The sequence below is a fragment of the Vidua chalybeata genome, unplaced genomic scaffold (assembly GCF_026979565.1).
Source record: "Vidua chalybeata isolate OUT-0048 unplaced genomic scaffold, bVidCha1 merged haplotype scaffold_288_ctg1, whole genome shotgun sequence".
NCBI classification, from domain to species: domain Eukaryota; kingdom Metazoa; phylum Chordata; class Aves; order Passeriformes; family Viduidae; genus Vidua; species Vidua chalybeata.
The window spans coordinates 1-12,595 of record NW_026530392.1 but is presented as its reverse complement, the minus strand read 5'-3'; the positions used below and the strand labels follow the sequence as shown (position 1 = coordinate 12,595).

At 56.4% G+C, this 12,595-nt stretch overlaps 1 long non-coding RNA gene across 1 annotated transcript; it reads left to right on the top strand.

Annotated features, from left to right (window-relative positions):
- Window positions 1–20: 20 nt before the first annotated feature.
- Window positions 21–4,935, top strand: LOC128783391 (uncharacterized). The gene is made up of 2 exons (XR_008429141.1): window positions 21–467; window positions 4,809–4,935. It is a non-coding gene; the product is annotated as an uncharacterized LOC128783391 (long non-coding RNA).
- Window positions 4,936–12,595: the final 7,660 nt, after the last annotated feature.

Here is a 12,595-nt window from a genome sequence, read left to right as displayed (position 1 = left end):
TCCTCCGCGCCCGGGCCGCGGCCGGGGCAGGAGCGAGGGGCTCTGCTCGGATGCGGAGGGAGAGGGGCCCGCGGGTGGATCCGGGCTCCGCCGGCGCTGGGCTCGGCTCCGGCGCCTCGGGAAGCTCTGCGGGACCGGAGCCGAGGCCCGGCGGAGCAGCCAGGAGCCCGCCCGGCCGCGAAAGGTCCGGGCTGAAGTTCCTGTTCTGCCTGATTCGCTGCGAGGACTTTGAGCGGAGGCTCCAAAATCCCGGCCTGGGCTGTGCCCGGCTCACGCCACAGCCGCTCCCGGTGGCACCAGCAGGGACACGATCCCCGGGCCTCTGACCGCCGGCAACCCGCCCGGGGCGCTGGAACTGCTGCTCCAAGGGGGACCTGACCCCTCCTGGGCTCGCTGGACGTCTCGGCTAAATCCATTCGGACTGGGCCCCGATTTCTGTCGCCCAAGCAGGTTGTGCGTGGCCGCAGGTGAGGTCTGTCCTGCTCCTGGTTTTCCAGGCTCCGTGTCCTTCCCGTTGCTCGCTGGCAGCCTGGAACAGGGCTGGAGGTGCAGCGACATCGCCGCGTCCCTTCCGTCCCTGCCCACCGGCCCCTGGAGGGGGGTGTTCGCCTCCTTCCCCCTGCCCGGAATTTTCCTGCCCGGAGTTTTCCGCCTGCCCCGCGCGGGGCCGGGGCGCTGACGCAGCGCTCAGGAATCCGCCGGGCAGCTGGCGGCACATCTGGGCTTGTCCCGGGCACATCTGGGCTTGTCCCGGGCACATCTGGGCTTGTCCCGGGCACGGAGCGGCCCGATCCGGTATGCGGAGAGGGAGGATCGCCCGAGCCGGAACAGGATCCCCCTTTCCATCCCAGGATCCCCATTCCAGCCCAGGATCCCCATTCCAGCCCAGGATCCCCATTCCAGCCCAGGATCCTCATTCCAGCCCAGGATCGCCATTCCAGCCCAGGATCCCCATTCCAGCCCAGGATCCCCATTCCAGCCCAGGATCCTCATTCCAGCCCAGGATCCTCATTCCAGCGCAGGATCCCTCATTCCAGCCCAGGATCCCCATTCCAGCCCAGGATCCCCCATTCCAGCCCAGGATCCTCATTCCAGCCCAGGATCCCCCATTCCAGCCCAGGATCCCCATTCCAGCCCAGGATTCCCGTTCAGTCTCACCCTGGGCTGCTGGGTGCCCAAGGGATTGGGATGGTGTTCTGTGGGATTGGGATTATCGTGTCCTACGGGGTTGGCATGGTGTCCCAAGGGGTTGGGATCATGGTGCCCCATGGGATTGGGATCATGGTGCCCCATGGGATTGGGATCATGGTGTCCCATGGGCTGGGATCACGGTGTCCCATGGATTGGGATCATGGTGTCCCAAGGGATTGGGATCATGGTGCCCCAAGGGGTTGGGATCATGGTGTCCCAAGGGATTGGGATCATGGTGTCCCATGGGTTGGGATCATTTTGTCCCAAGGGGTTGGGATCATGGTGCCCCATGGGTTGGGATCATGGTGTCCCATGGTTTGGGATCGTGGTGTCCCATGGGATTGGGATCACGGTGTCCCATGGGTTGGGATCACGGTGTCCCAGGGGGTTGGGATCACAGTGTCCCATGGGTTGGGATCATGGTGTCCCAAGGGATTGGGATCATGGTGTCCCATGGATTGGGATCACGGTGTCCCATGGGTTGGGATCATGGTGTCCCAAGGGATTGGGATCATGGTGTCCCATGGATTGGGATCACGGTGTCCCAAGGGATTGGGATCATGGTGTCCCAAGGGATTGGGATCATGGTGTCCCATGGATTGGGATCATGGTGTCTCAAGGGGTTGGGATCATGGTGCCCCATGGGTTGGGATCATGGTGTCCCAGGGGGTTGGGATCATGGTGTCCTATGGTTTGGGATCATTTTGTCCCATGGATTGGGATCACGGTGTCCCATGGGTTGGGATCACGGTGTCCCAGGGGGTTGGGATCACAGTGTCCCATGGGTTGGGATCATGGTGTCCCAAGGGATTGGGATCATGGTGTCCCATGGGTTGGGATCACGGTGTCCCATGGGATTGGCACGGTGTCCCATGGATGGATCTCCAGCCTCCAGCACAGCCCGAGGAGCTCAGCACTGGGATTTGCTGCGCTCCCCCTGTGGGAGCCGGGCCAGCGCCCCAGGACCGGGCGGAAGGCGTGACCCCAACCCAGCCCTGCCCTCCCGGGGTCTGACAGGAGCGGGAAGGGTCCTGCGGAGCTGGGATTTATGGGATTCGTGGGATTTATGGGATTGATGGCGCTGCCCCTCGGCAGACGAGATCCACCCCCTGCCTTTTTTTGGACGCCGTTTCCTGGCAGCTCCCTCGGTGTCTCTGCTGGGCTGAGCCGCGCTCCCACAGCCCCGCGGCTGGAATGGGATATTTTGGGAGCTCCGAAGTGAAGAGAGGAAGAGGAAGGAGAGGAGGAGAGGGAGGGGGAGAAGAAAGAAGGAGAAGGAGGAGGAGAAGAGGGAGAAGAGAGGGAGGGAGGAGGAGGAGATGAAGGAGAAGGAGGAGGAGGAGGAAGAGAAGGAGGAGGAGAGGGAGAAATAGAAGTAGGAACAGAAGGAGGAGGAGAGGAAGGAGAAGGAGGAGGAGAAGGAGGAGGAGAGGAAGGAGAAAGCGAATTCACGTGAGCACAGAGAGGGCTCAGCAGGACTGCACGGGGGAAGTGAGGATTCATTTTCGGCTGGCTCCGTGCTCCTGTGGCAAACCACAAGCAGGAGGGATCCGCTCCGGCTGGGCCAGCGGCAGCTCCCAGGAATCCTCCGGGCTGGGGGCTCAGCAGTTGTGCCACCGTGAGGGGGTCGGGGGAAGAGCCCCGCGGTGTCCTCTGGCTGTCCCTTGGCTGTCCCCGAGGATGTGCTCGGCTCCTCTGGGCTGGAACTTGCCCTGCCTGACTCCTCTGGGCTGGAATTCACCATCCCCAGCTCTTCCCGCGCTGGAATTCACCATCCCCAGCTCCTCTGGGCTGGAATTCACCATCCCCAGCTCTTCCCAGGCTGGAATTCACCATCCCCAGCTCCTCTGGGCTGGAATTCACCATCCCCAGTTCCTCTGGGCTGGAATTCACCATCCCCAGCTCCTCTGGGCTGGAATTCACCATCCCCAGTTCCTCTGGGCTGGAATTCACCATCCCCAGCTCTTCCTGCACTGGAATTCACCATCCCCAGCTCTTCCTGCACTGGAATTCACCATCCCCAGCTCCTCTGGGCTGGAATTCACCATCCCCAGCTCTTCCCGCGCTGGAATTCACCATCCCCAGCTCCTCTGGGCTGGAATTCACCATCCCCAGCTCTTCCTGCACTGGAATTCACCATCCCCAGCTCTTCCCGGGTGGAATTCACCCTCGCTGGCTCCTCTGGGCTGGAACTCATCCTGCCCGGCTGCCCCATCCTTCCCATCCCATGGATCCCATCCCATCCCACTGATCCCATCCCACTGATCCCATCCCTTCCCATGGATCACATCCCACTGATCCCATCTCATCCGACTGATCCCATCCCATGGATCCCATCCCATGGATCCCATGGATCCCATCCCATCCCATCCCATGGATCCCATTCCATCCCATCCCATGGATCCCATCCCATAGATCCCATAGATCCCATGGATCCCATCCCATCCCATCCCATCCCATCCATCCCATCCCATCCCATCCCATGGATCCCATGGATCCCATGGATCCCATCCCACTGATCCCATCCCATGGATCCAGTGGATCCCATCCCATCCCATCCCATGGATCCCATCCCATCCCATGGATCCCATCCTATCCCCTCCCATGGATCCCATCCCATGGATCCCATGGATCCCATCCCATGGATCCTATCCCATGGATCCCATGGATCCCATGGATCCCATCCCATGGATCCTATCCCATGGATCCCATGGATCCCATGGATCCCATCCCATGGATCCCGTGGATCCCATCCATCCCATCCCAGTCGTGTCGGAGCTCGCCCCGGGTGCCGCGTCCTCCCCCGCCGCCGCCGCCGTGTTGCTTCACCTGCCGAATCACCTGGAAGCCTTCCCAGGGCAGGGGAAGGAACTGGAGAGGATCCCGGGGGAGGTTTGGGTTCTTGAGGAGCGTGGGGTGAAGGCCAGGTCCTGAAATGCCTCCCTGAATCCACCTGGATTTCCCCCTGGTGGGGCCTGACCTGTTGTGAAAATCCCCCCCGGCAAACATTCCACGTTTTAACTGCTTAAAAATCCCTCCAGCAAAACCCAGCCACAAAAAAAAAAAAAAAAACAACCAAAAAACCCCCAAAAAAACCCCAATAATAAAAAAAACCCACAACCAAAAAAAAAAAAAAAACCAACAAAAAAAATCACAATAATCCACTTTTTGTCCTTTGGCTGCAAACGGGGGGTGAACCACGGGTGATTGGTTTCCCTGCAGGGGATTCGGGCAGGGAAAAGTTCCCGGGCCTGGCTCAGGTCTGGCAGCTCCGGGAGTGGCTCAGGTGGGGAGCGAGTCCCTCCCTCTTCCCTTCCACCCCTCCTTCCTCCATCCCCCTGGACGCAGCCCTAAGTGGATTTGCATGGCTACGTGGAATAAAATCCTTTATATTTCAGTATAAAGGAAAAGCAGAAATGACAAAGACAGGATTTCCCCCCCTTCTCATTTTTTTTTTTTTCCTTTCTTTCCCTACTCCCAGATTCTTTACAAATCCGCTGAAATTGGATAGAACTCGGTTCACACTCGTTTGCTGCTCGGGGAGGGAATTACAAGATAATCAGATCAGTGATAAAAGCAAGAAGTAGGTGTGTATTTAATGACTTTTTCCCCCACAGAGCCGTGAGGGAAGATCGGAGGAGTGAGGCAGAGGCTGGAAAAGGAAACAAAACCTCCAAAGGCTCCGCGGGGCTGGAGGGCTCCGATGGCACCCCGGGGGTGGCAGGGAAATAAATTACGCCTTGATTTTTCCGCCTGGATTTTCAACAGATCCGGGCATGGGATGTGGGGTGGGAAGGGCTGGGGGGATGGGGAAGGGGCATCCCCTGGGGCTGGGCAGGGGGGGTCACACGGGGCTGTCACAGCTCTCCTGGTTTGGAGGGTGGGTTTGCTTCCCAAAACCACGGGGATGGGAATTTCCCTTCCAAGGGGGGAGAAAGTGGCTGTGGGGCTGCCCAAAGGCTGATCCCAAAGGCTGATCCCAAAGCCTGAGCCCAAAGCCTGATCCCAAAGCCTGAGCCCAAAGGTGATCCCAAAGCCTGATCCCAAAGCTTGAGCCCAAAGGCTGATCCCAAAGCCTGATCCAAAGGCTAATCCCTAAGGCTGAGCCCAAAGGCTGATCCCAAAGGCTGATCCCAAAGGCTGATCCAAAGGCTGATCCCAAAGCCTGAGCCCAAAGGCTGATCCCAAAACCTGATCCAAAGGGTGATCCCAAAGGCTGATCCCAAAACCTCACCCCAAAGGCTGATCCCAAAGCCTGAGCCCAAAGGTGATCCCAAAGCCTGATCCCAAAGCTTGAGCCCAAAGCCTGAGCCCAAAGGCTGAGCCCAAAACCTGATCCAAAGGGTGATCCCAAAGGCTGATCCCAAAACCTCACCCCAAAGGCTGATCCCAAAGCCTCAGCCCAAAGGTGATCCCAAAGCCTGATCCCAAAGCTTGAGCCCAAAGGCTGATCCCAAAGGCTGATCCAAAGGCTGATCCCAAAGCCTGAGCCCAAAGGCTGATCCCAAAACCTGATCCAAAGGGTGATCCCAAAGGCTGATCCCAAAACCTCACCCCAAAGGCTGATCCCCAAGCCTGAGCCCAAAGGCTGATCTCACAGCCTGATCCAAAACCCTGAGCCCAAAGCCTGAGCTCAAAGGCTGATCCCAAAGGCTGGTCCCAAAGCCTGAGCTCAAAGGCTGATCCCAAAGGCTGGTCCCAAAGCCTGAGCCTTCCCGGAGGTGTCAGAGCAGGGATTTGGGATTTCAGGACTGGGATGTGTCTTTGGGATTGCTGAGGGCGCTGCTTTAGGGCTGGCAATATTCATGAGCTCAGCCCCGCATGAAAATCCCAAAATCCCGGGATTTTGTCCCCATTGTGCTGCACAAAGAGATTTGAGCCAGGCCCATGGGTAATTCTTGAATCCATCCCCTCCATCCCCTCGGAGCGTGTCCATCCCAGAGGAAAGGAAGCTCCCACCTCTGTAATTTGGGGTAAAACCTCACCCAGAACAATCCCAGAATGGTTTGGGCTGGAAGGGACCTTAAATATCCAATTCCACGGGCAGGGACCTCTCCCACTGTCCCAACCCGTCCAGCCTGGCCTGGGCACTGCCAGGGGTCCAGGGGCAGCCACGGCTTCCCTGGGAAATCCATGCAGCATTCCCAGGGAGTTCCCGCCTACTTAGGCCAGGCTTTGCACGCAGCTCCCGTTCCTGGAGCCCTGAGAAGCAGCTCTGCTTCCAATCCCAGCCAAAAAAAAATCACAACCAACCCTCGAAAGGTTGTGAGAAAAAATCCAGAGGAAATCAACTGCCATCCCCTGCTCCGAGGTAGATTGATATTTCCTCTCCCACTTCTCCAAAATCCTGCTCCAAATCCTGCTCCAAAATCTTGCTCCAAATCTGCTCCAAATCTGCTCCAAAATCCTGCTCCAAAATCCTGCTCCAAAATCCTGCTCCAAATCTGCCCCAAAATCCTGTTCCAAAATCCTGCTCCAAAATCCTGTTCCAAAATCCTGCTCCCAAATCCTGCTCCAAATCTGCTCCAAATCCTGCTTCAAATCCTGCTCCAAACCCTGCTCCAAAATCCCTGCTCCAAAATCCTGTTCCAAAATCCTGCTCCAAATCTGCTCCAAATCTGCTCCAAAATCCCTGCTCCAAAATCCTGCTCCAAAATCCTGCTCCTGGTCTGGGGAGGGAGCTGAGGGGTGGAATCTCAGGGGAGAAAGGTGGGATCCCAAAATGCAGGAGGGAGCTGAAGTCAGGTGTCACATCTGGGGTGAGAAATGGGAATATCAGTGGGTGAGATATCCCAAAATTTCATCCCAATCCAGGTGTCACATTTGGGTCAGAAATGGGAATATCAGTGGGTGAGATATCCCAAACTTTTCATCCCAATCCTGGTGTCACATTTGGGTCAGAAATGGGAATATCAGTGGGTGAGATATCCCAAACTTTTCATCCCAATCCAGGCGTCACATTTGGGTCAGAAATGGGATTATCAGTGGGTGAGATATCCCAAACTTTTCATCCCAATCCTGGCGTCACATTTGGGTCAGAAATGGGAATATCAGTGGGTGAGATATCCCAAACTTTTCATCCCAATCCTGGTGTCACATTTGGGTCAGAAATGGGAATATCAGTGGGTGAGATATCCCAAACTTTTCATCCCAATCCAGGCGTCACATTTGGGTCAGAAATGGGATTACCAGTGGGTGAGATATCCCAAACTTTTCATCCCAATCCTGGTGTCACATTTGGGTCAGAAATGGGAATATCAGTGGGTGAGATATCCTGACCCCAGTATCATCCCACTCCAGGGGCTCTGGAGCAGAAGTTTTCTCTCCTTTTCAGAAGAAAACTTTTCTCTCCTTTTCCTTCTCAGCCTTTCCTCCTCCTCCTCCTCCTCCTCCTCCTCCTCCTCCTCTCATTACTCACCACTTGTGCAGTTCTTATCTCCATTCCGCCTGCCTGGCTCTTCCTGCCCGGATTCACCCCAGGACGGCTCAGGCCTCCCTCCTGCTGCTTTCCAGGGAAAAATCAGCAGGAAAAGGGCCTGGATTTCCCCACGGGTGTTCCGTGCTTCTGCTCCATCGGCCTCCAGATCCAAATCCTCCTCAATAATTCAGCAGAGCTGCTGCACTCTCCGGGACTAAATAATTCATCCCGGAGCTGGAGGAGGGAGATGCGCTCACATCACCCTGGGACAGCAGGAGGTGTCCCCGGGCTGGAGCTGGATCAGTTTTGAGGCTCTTCCCACCCCATTCCAGGATTCCCAGCCCTCTCCATGCCAGGTGAAATCCTTGTTCCACGGGAGGAGAGCTCGGGAAATGAGGATTTACCCCAGCTCCGACACAGGACGCTGGAATTGGGTTAAAATCATCCACGGGGATGAATTTGGGGGCTGGAGCGGGAACATCCCGAGTTTGGGGGGGGGGGGGCTGGGACACTTTGGGGTTTGCTCACTTCCCTCACCTGGCTGTGAAAAACCCTTTTGGCTGCACCGCTGCAAATTCGAAGCCGTTAAAGCGACTTAAATCACGCCTAAAGAGGAGCAGTAATTCCGGGATTTATTGAGCCCGGCGCTGCGTAAACACGGCTTTGAGGCGGTCTCACTAAATCACAGCCAAACCCTGAGCAGATTTTCCTCTCTGCTGATTCTCCAGAGCCCTTTAAGCCGGTTTCAGCTTGATTTAAGCCCAGCCTGGGCCAGGGAGGCTGGAGAGCTGAAATTCCCATCCCTGGGAAAGCAGGGATGCTCCAGAATTTCCCATCCCAGCCCAGTCCCAGCACTCACCTGGAGCTTTATTAAATAAAACCGGGCTCCGCTGCAGGGCCCGCCTCGCCCGCCAGAGGCTGCTGGTGCCGTTTGGAACCGTGCAGAATTCCAGCCTCATCCTCTCCTGAATTCCAGCCCCATCCTCTCCTGAATTCCAGCCTCATCCTCTCCTGAATTCCAGCCCCATCCTCTCCTGAATTCCAGCCTCATCCTCTCCTGAATTCCAGCCCCATCCTCTCCCGAACTCCAGCCTCATCCTCTCCGGAATTCCAGCCCCATCCTCTCCTGAATTCCTGCCTCATCCTCTCCTGAATTCCAGCCCCATCCTCTCCAGAATTCCAGCCCCATCCTCTCCCGAATTCCAGCCTCATCCTCTCCCGAATTCCAGCCTCATCCTCTCCTGAATTCCAGCCTCATCCCTCCCGAATTCCAGCCTCATCCCTCCCGAATTCCAGCCTCATCCTCTCCTGAATTCCAGCCTCATCCTCTCCCGAATTCCAGCCTCATCCTCTCCTGAATTCCTGCCCCATCCTCTCCTGAATTCCAGCCTCATCCTCTCCGGAATTCCAACCCCTTCTCTCCTGAATTCCAGCCTCATCCTCTCCGGAATTCCAACCCCTTCTCTCCTGAATTCCAGCCTCATCCTCTCCTGAATTCCAGCCCCATCCTCTCCTGAATTCCAGCCCCATCCTCTCCTGAATTCCAGCCCCATCCTCTCCTGAATTCCAGCCTCATCCTCTCCTGAATTCCAGCCCTATCCTCTCCCGAAAGAGGAAAGGAAAGGGGAAAAGGAAAAGGAAAAGGAAGAGGAAAAGGAAAAGGAAAAGGAAAAGGAAAAAAAGGAAAAGGAAAAAGGAAAAGGAAAAGGAAAAGGAAAAGGAAAAGGAAAAGGAAAAGGAAAAGGGAAAAGGAAAAGGAAAAGGAAAAGGAAGGACTAGAATCCCAGCCTGGAGGGGATTCCCAAGCCAGGCTGGTTTCGGGAGGAGCGGGGAATGCTCCTGCCGGGAGATTTACGGGGTGTTTAACAGCTCTGCCCGTCCCCGGGGGTGTTTATTGGCTTCTCCCTGGATAACTCAAGCTGCTCCGGAGCCTTTCCGTGCCTTCACGAGGATAATCCCCCGAGGATTAATTAGGGCTCGAGCCAGGGGTTTGTAAACCAGGCGTGGGTTTGTCCTGGGAAAACTTCTCCGAGGGCTCCTCGCCAAAGGAGAGGGGGAAAACGACATCAAAACGCTGCAGGGGGAACGAGGGAGGAATTCCGGGCTGTGGCACCAGCGGGATTCAGGATGGATGGAAAAAACCTCCCCATTAATTTCTCCTTTTGCTGCAATCCGTGGAAAAGCGGGATTGAACACCTGGGCTCGGGTGGGAGCGGCGGATCCTGAAGCGCTTTGTGGGGAGCGCCAGGGATTCGCCTCTGGCTGCTCCAGAAATCCCAAATAACTCCTTGGGATTGGGGTGGGATCAGCGGCTGCAGGGACAGGGATTTCAGCCCCGAGCAGAGGCTCCGGGAGGATTTATGGGATTTATGGCTCAGCTCCCACGGGAAGCGATTCCTTACGGGAACAAAACTCCCTCGCAGGTTTGCTCTTCACCCCAAATTCCCAAATTCCCAAAAAAAATGGGATGGTTTAGAAGAGCAGAGTGATCCCGGTGCCGGACAAGGCGTCGGGGAGAAATGAGACACGGCTGTGGTGACACCTGGGGACACCTGGGGCCCTTTGTCACCCCCCTCCTGCCGCAGCACAGAGCTGTGCTGGAAATCCAGGAATTTCCCGGCTGGAATTCTCCCCCGCTCTGGAGGAAGATCGGTTTGGCTGGGAGGGAGGAGGGGTTGGTGCTCACGAGTTTTCCCCCGAATTTTCCGCTCTCCCCTCACGTTTTGATCCCGCTTTTCCTCCGTGCCTGCTCTCTCCAGAAGTTCCTGGGCAGAATCCACAAGCAGTGGGATTATGGATTCCTCCTGCCTGGCGAGAAGTTTTTTATATATTTTTTTTTAATTTTTTTTTACGAGGCTTTTATGCCTTTGATAATAAATTAAACTCCTATTTTCACTCCTCGCCCTTGAATTCCCCCCTTCTCACCCGAGCGGAATTTTCGCTGGAGGTGTTTAATGCCCCTCTAATCCCCGCATTCCCAGGGGGGCACCAAAGCTGCTTTGCAAACCCATAAATCCGGCAGCACAAAGTGCATTTTTATTATTCCTGTTGCCGTGAAAGTCCCAAAAAAACCTGCGGCCTAATGTGGTGCAGTCAATAATGAATTTACCCAATGGTCCCGCTTATCCTGGAAAAGCACCTGGAGAGGGATGGCTTGGGATGGGGAGGAGCATCCCGACGGTGGGGGTGTCAGTGGGGGTCACCCAGCTGGGTTTGGGGTCACCCAGGTGGATTTGGGATCACCCAACTGGGTTTGGGGTCGCCCAGCTAGATTTGGGGTCACCCAGGTGGATTTGGGATCACCCAACCAGATTTGGGGTCACCCAGCTGGGTTTGGAGTCACCCAGTGGGGTCTGAGGGGCACCCAGCTGGGTTTGGGATCACCCAGGTGGATTTGGGATCACCCAACCAGATTTGGGGTCACCCAGGTGGATTTGGGATCACCCAACCAGATTTGGGGTCACCCAGGTGGATTTGGGATCACCCAACCAGATTTGGGGTCATCCAGCCGGGTTTGGGGTGACCCAGTGGGGTTTGGGGTCACCCAGCTGGGTTTGGGGTCACCCAGTGGGGTCTGAGGGGCACCCAGCTGGGTTTGGGGTCACCCAGGTGGATTTGGGATCACCCAACCAGATTTGGGGTCACCCAGGTCGATTTGGAATCACCCAGGTGGATTTGGGATCACCCAGGTGGATTTGGGGTCACCCAACCAGATTTGGGGTCACCCAGGTCGATTTGGAATCACCCAGGTGGATTTGGGATCACCCAGGTGGATTTGGGGTCACCCAACCAGATTTGGGGTCACCCAGGTCGATTTGGAATCACCCAGGTGGATTTGGGATCACCCAACTGGGTTTGGGGTCGCCCAGCCGGGTTTGGGGCGGCCCAGTGGGGTTTGGGGTCGCCCATGGGGTTTGGGGTCCCTGTGGCCCCCGTTGCGGGCAGCCCCGAGCCCGCGCTGTCCCCTCCGGCCATTCCCGCCCTGTCCCGGTGCCCTTCCCGGCACCTCCGGGGCAGCTGAGCTTTGCGGGAATTGCAGGAATTGCAGGAATTGCGGGATATGCAGGAAATACGGGAATTGCGGGAATTGCAGGATTTGCGGGATGTGCGGGAAGTGTGGGAATTGCAGGAAGTACAGGATTTGCAGGAAATGCAGATTTGCGGGAATTGCAGGAATTACATGATTTGCAGGAAGTGCGGGATTTGCGGGATTTATGGGAAGTGCAGGAATTGTGGAAATTGCAGGAATTGCAGGAATTACAGGATTTGCAGGAAGTGCAGGAATTGTGGAAATTGCAGGAATTGCAGGAATTACAGGATTTGCAGGAAGTGCAGGAATTGTGGAAATTGCAGGAATTGCGGGATTTGCAGGAAGTGCAGGAATTGTGGAAATTGCCGGAAATGCGGGATTTGCAGGAAGTGCAGGGATTGTGGAAATTGCAGGAATTGCGGGATTTGCAGGAAGTGCAGGAATTACATGATTTGCAGGAATTGCGGGATTTGCAGGAAGTGCAGGAATTGCGGGATTTGCAGGAATTGTGGGAATTGCAGGAATTGCGGGATTTGCAGGAATTGTGGAAATTGCAGGAATTACAGGATTTGCGGGATTTGCGGGATTTGGGGCCGGGAGCAGCGCTAGGTGGCAGGAGTCAGTCGCGCACAGGGAGGGATGCGGGGAGAAATCCGGGGAAGGGATTCAGGAGCTCCTCTGGGAGCTGGAATCGCTCCGGGCTGGAATTCTGCCCGCTCGCTCCGGGGATGCGCTCAGGAGGCCAAAACCCCTCCTGCAGCCCCAGCCCAAACCCGCATCCCGCATTTTCCCCCGGCCCAGGGAACAGGGAGGGATTCCGGACCGTCCTGCTCCAGGAGGGGGATTTGGGAGGATCCCGATCCAGAATGAGGATTTGGGATGGTTTTGCTGCTCCAGGATGGGGACTTGGGACCGTCTTGCTCCAGGATGGGGACTTGGGAGGATCCTGATCCAGG